The sequence below is a fragment of the Miscanthus floridulus genome, chromosome 18, assembly GCF_019320115.1.
Source record: "Miscanthus floridulus cultivar M001 chromosome 18, ASM1932011v1, whole genome shotgun sequence".
NCBI lineage: Eukaryota > Viridiplantae > Streptophyta > Magnoliopsida > Poales > Poaceae > Miscanthus > Miscanthus floridulus.
Window position 1 is genome coordinate 106753040 of NC_089597.1, and position 6215 is coordinate 106759254.

Here is a 6215-nt window from a genome sequence, read left to right on the forward strand (position 1 = left end):
ATTAAGATAGTATATAAGAGAAAAAAAAACTTTGATTCATTCATTTTTGAAAAATAAAATAAAATAAAATATATCTTAGTGCATGACCGTCACACGGCAAAAAAAAAGCCTTAATAGTCGTTTTCCGAGAAGGAGGCAACTTAAAATAGCTAATTAGTGACAGGTACTAAACCTTTTAATAGCAACAGACAATTTTGCGCGTTACTAAGAGCATCTCTAGAGAAGTTTAGTATACGCTAGACCAGCTGGTCGAGCGCTTGCCACAGCACCCTCGCGTGCCGGGTTCGATCTCCCACGGGACGAATTGGCTGGCCAGAGGTAAAAAAAAAACCTCGCCTGCCCCATGTTCCCAAAGTGCAGGTTTGTGGCACCGGCCCACTCACGGGGTAATGGGCCCCACTGTGCAGGCGGTGTATGGGTTTCAGGGGTTTTTCTCGGACTAGGTGAGAAGTCCTCTTCCTTAAGCGCAATGCTTGTGGGCGCATGTTATCCCCCGCAGTCCGAGTTTTTTTTAACTAATAGATCTAGCAAGTTAACTAAAAAAATAACAATTATAAATTTTAACTTCCACAAGACAATATCCTTGAGGGTCAAAAAAAAACTAAGAAAACCATAAAAACTGCCAAGGCAATTGGCCGCCAAGGATAGAGAGAAAGAGAAATTCAAATTACTTTGAGGGCCGGCGGCCACAAATAATTTCATTGGGTGTTTTCATTGGCTGCCAAGGAAATAAATACGAGGTTAAATTTTGAATAGCATCAAGGAAATATAACACCCCCAAAGATATATATTTTTATGGGTGCCAATGAGCCCAAGGTATTTATGCCAACCGTCAAAGATATGTATTTTATTGAGAACCGATGACCCAAAGGATATGTGGAAAAAAAAGAGAAATAATCACACATTTGTTGTAGCTAGAAATCAAACTCACGACCTGAGGTTTGAGGTGAAACTTACTTACCACTACACCAAAACTTGTGACTAAGTGAATGTTTTTTCTCTTTTATTCACTTTCAGTGGATCTTGTAATGAATATTAGAGACCCTAAATAATTTTAAATGAAAAAGTTTAAATTGAAAAGTTTTATACCTTGTCGAGTACTACAACTTTAGTTAAGGTTGTATCTCCATCTGAGGCAGTTTGAAAATTTCAAAGAAAAATGAATTTCAAAACTCTTTGAACTTAAAACAAAGTTTTTGAACTCTAAATAATTTTAATTAAAAAAGTCATCAATTACAAAGTTGTATATCTCTTTAGGCTTTGCAACTTGTATATAAACTTTGGCTTCCTAGTATGTTGCATGCTAGCTTTAAAACAACTAGACATCTCATGTTAAGTGCCAATATGCATATTTTCTAATGCATAACAACGCAAAATTGTACCTTTTGTTAGATTAATGTGGATCAGAGATCTTATGATTTGTGATTGTCTGGAGGTAGAAGAAGGCTGGAGCTTGGAGGTAGAAGGAGGATGGAGGCTGTTGGATCTTAATTCTATGGTGCAAAAAAATTCATGTGTTGAAATTATATAAAACATATGGTTGTGTAGTAGACAGACTCTAATGAAAACAGGAATATATAGTTGATAAGGTCGTGACAAATTAAGATAGTATATAAGAGAAAAAAAAACTTTGATTCATTCATTTTTGAAAAATAAAATAAAATATATCTTAGTGCATGACCGTCACACGGCAAAAAAAAAGCCTTAATAGTCGTTTTCCGAGAAGGAGGCAACTTAAAATAGCTAATTAGTGACAGGTACTAAACCTTTTAATAGCAACAGACAATTTTGCGCGTTACTAAGAGCATCTCTAGAGAAGTTTAGTATACGCTAGACCAGCTGGTCGAGCGCTTGCCACAGCACCCTCGCGTGCCGGGTTCGATCTCCCACGGGACGAATTGGCTGGCCAGAGGTAAAAAAAAAACCTCGCCTGCCCCATGTTCCCAAAGTGCAGGTTTGTGGCACCGGCCCACTCACGGGGTAATGGGCCCCACTGTGCAGGCGGTGTATGGGTTTCAGGGGTTTTTCTCGGACTAGGTGAGAAGTCCTCTTCCTTAAGCGCAATGCTTGTGGGCGCATGTTATCCCCCGCAGTCCGAGTTTTTTTTAACTAATAGATCTAGCAAGTTAACTAAAAAAATAACAATTATAAATTTTAACTTCCACAAGACAATATCCTTGAGGGTAAAAAAAAAACTAAGAAAACCATAAAAACTGCCAAGGCAATTGGCCGCCAAGGATAGAGAGAAAGAGAAATTCAAATTACTTTGAGGGCCGGCGGCCACAAATAATTTCATTGGGTGTTTTCATTGGCTGCCAAGGAAATAAATACGAGGTTAAATTTTGAATAGCATCAAGGAAATATAACACCCCCAAAGATATATATTTTTATGGGTGCCAATGAGCCCAAGGTATTTATGCCAACCGTCAAAGATATGTATTTTATTGAGAACCGATGACCCAAAGGATATGTGGAAAAAAAAGAGAAATAATCACACATTTGTTGTAGCTAGAAATCAAACTCACGACCTGAGGTTTGAGGTGAAACTTACTTACCACTACACCAAAACTTGTGACTAAGTGAATGTTTTTTCTCTTTTATTCACTTTCAGTGGATCTTGTAATGAATATTAGAGACCCTAAATAATTTTAAATGAAAAAGTTTAAATTGAAAAGTTTTATACCTTGTCGAGTACTACAACTTTAGTTAAGGTTGTATCTCCATCTGAGGCAGTTTGAAAATTTCAAAGAAAAATGAATTTCAAAACTCTTTGAACTTAAAACAAAGTTTTTGAACTCTAAATAATTTTAATTAAAAAAGTCATCAATTACAAAGTTGTATATCTCTTTAGGCTTTGCAACTTGTATATAAACTTTGGCTTCCTAGTATGTTGCATGCTAGCTTTAAAACAACTAGACATCTCATGTTAAGTGCCAATATGCATATTTTCTAATGCATAACAACGCAAAATTGTACCTTTTGTTAGATTAATGTGGATCAGAGATCTTATGATTTGTGATTGTCTGGAGGTAGAAGAAGGCTGGAGCTTGGAGGTAGAAGGAGGATGGAGGCTGTTGGATCTTAATTCTATGGTGCAAAAAAATTCATGTGTTGAAATTATATAAAACATATGGTTGTGTAGTAGACAGACTCTAATGAAAACAGGAATATATAGTTGATAAGGTCGTGACAAATTAAGATAGTATATAAGAGAAAAAAAAACTTTGATTCATTCATTTTTGAAAAATAAAATAAAATATATCTTAGTGCATGACCGTCACACGGCAAAAAAAAAGCCTTAATAGTCGTTTTCCGAGAAGGAGGCAACTTAAAATAGCTAATTAGTGACAGGTACTAAACCTTTTAATAGCAACAGACAATTTTGCGCGTTACTAAGAGCATCTCTAGAGAAGTTTAGTATACGCTAGACCAGCTGATCGAGCGCTTGCCACAGCACCCTCGCGTGCCGGGTTCGATCTCCCACGGGACGAATTGGCTGGCCAGAGGTAAAAAAAAAACCTCGCCTGCCCCATGTTCCCAAAGTGCAGGTTTGTGGCACCGGCCCACTCACGGGGTAATGGGCCCCACTGTGCAGGCGGTGTATGGGTTTCAGGGGTTTTTCTCGGACTAGGTGAGAAGTCCTCTTCCTTAAGCGCAATGCTTGTGGGCGCATGTTATCCCCCGCAGTCCGAGTTTTTTTTAACTAATAGATCTAGCAAGTTAACTAAAAAAATAACAATTATAAATTTTAACTTCCACAAGACAATATCCTTGAGGGTCAAAAAAAAACTAAGAAAACCATAAAAACTGCCAAGGCAATTGGCCGCCAAGGATAGAGAGAAAGAGAAATTCAAATTACTTTGAGGGCCGGCGGCCACAAATAATTTCATTGGGTGTTTTCATTGGCTGCCAAGGAAATAAATACGAGGTTAAATTTTGAATAGCATCAAGGAAATATAACACCCCCAAAGATATATATTTTTATGGGTGCCAATGAGCCCAAGGTATTTATGCCAACCGTCAAAGATATGTATTTTATTGAGAACCGATGACCCAAAGGATATGTGGAAAAAAAAGAGAAATAATCACACATTTGTTGTAGCTAGAAATCAAACTCACGACCTGAGGTTTGAGGTGAAACTTACTTACCACTACACCAAAACTTGTGACTAAGTGAATGTTTTTTCTCTTTTATTCACTTTCAGTGGATCTTGTAATGAATATTAGAGACCCTAAATAATTTTAAATGAAAAAGTTTAAATTGAAAAGTTTTATACCTTGTCGAGTACTACAACTTTAGTTAAGGTTGTATCTCCATCTGAGGCAGTTTGAAAATTTCAAAGAAAAATGAATTTCAAAACTCTTTGAACTTAAAACAAAGTTTTTGAACTCTAAATAATTTTAATTAAAAAAGTCATCAATTACAAAGTTGTATATCTCTTTAGGCTTTGCAACTTGTATATAAACTTTGGCTTCCTAGTATGTTGCATGCTAGCTTTAAAACAACTAGACATCTCATGTTAAGTGCCAATATGCATATTTTCTAATGCATAACAACGCAAAATTGTACCTTTTGTTAGATTAATGTGGATCAGAGATCTTATGATTTGTGATTGTCTGGAGGTAGAAGAAGGCTGGAGCTTGGAGGTAGAAGGAGGATGGAGGCTGTTGGATCTTAATTCTATGGTGCAAAAAAATTCATGTGTTGAAATTATATAAAACATATGGTTGTGTAGTAGACAGACTCTAATGAAAACAGGAATATATAGTTGATAAGGTCGTGACAAATTAAGATAGTATATAAGAGAAAAAAAAAACTTTGATTCATTCATTTTTGAAAAATAAAATAAAATATATCTTAGTGCATGACCGTCACACGGCAAAAAAAAAGCCTTAATAGTCGTTTTCCGAGAAGGAGGCAACTTAAAATAGCTAATTAGTGACAGGTACTAAACCTTTTAATAGCAACAGACAATTTTGCGCGTTACTAAGAGCATCTCTAGAGAAGTTTAGTATACGCTAGACCAGCTGGTCGAGCGCTTGCCACAGCACCCTCGCGTGCCGGGTTCGATCTCCCACGGGACGAATTGGCTGGCCAGAGGTAAAAAAAAAAACCTCGCCTGCCCCATGTTCCCAAAGTGCAGGTTTGTGGCACCGGCCCACTCACGGGGTAATGGGCCCCACTGTGCAGGCGGTGTATGGGTTTCAGGGGTTTTTCTCGGACTAGGTGAGAAGTCCTCTTCCTTAAGCGCAATGCTTGTGGGCGCATGTTATCCCCCGCAGTCCGAGTTTTTTTTAACTAATAGATCTAGCAAGTTAACTAAAAAAATAACAATTATAAATTTTAACTTCCACAAGACAATATCCTTGAGGGTCAAAAAAAAACTAAGAAAACCATAAAAACTGCCAAGGCAATTGGCCGCCAAGGATAGAGAGAAAGAGAAATTCAAATTACTTTGAGGGCCGGCGGCCACAAATAATTTCATTGGGTGTTTTCATTGGCTGCCAAGGAAATAAATACGAGGTTAAATTTTGAATAGCATCAAGGAAATATAACACCCCCAAAGATATATATTTTTATGGGTGCCAATGAGCCCAAGGTATTTATGCCAACCGTCAAAGATATGTATTTTATTGAGAACCGATGACCCAAAGGATATGTGGAAAAAAAAGAGAAATAATCACACATTTGTTGTAGCTAGAAATCAAACTCACGACCTGAGGTTTGAGGTGAAACTTACTTACCACTACACCAAAACTTGTGACTAAGTGAATGTTTTTTCTCTTTTATTCACTTTCAGTGGATCTTGTAATGAATATTAGAGACCCTAAATAATTTTAAATGAAAAAGTTTAAATTGAAAAGTTTTATACCTTGTCGAGTACTACAACTTTAGTTAAGGTTGTATCTCCATCTGAGGCAGTTTGAAAATTTCAAAGAAAAATGAATTTCAAAACTCTTTGAACTTAAAACAAAGTTTTTGAACTCTAAATAATTTTAATTAAAAAAGTCATCAATTACAAAGTTGTATATCTCTTTAGGCTTTGCAACTTGTATATAAACTTTGGCTTCCTAGTATGTTGCATGCTAGCTTTAAAACAACTAGACATCTCATGTTAAGTGCCAATATGCATATTTTCTAATGCATAACAACGCAAAATTGTACCTTTTGTTAGATTAATGTACTAAGAAAATTGTATTTCATTTCATAAACA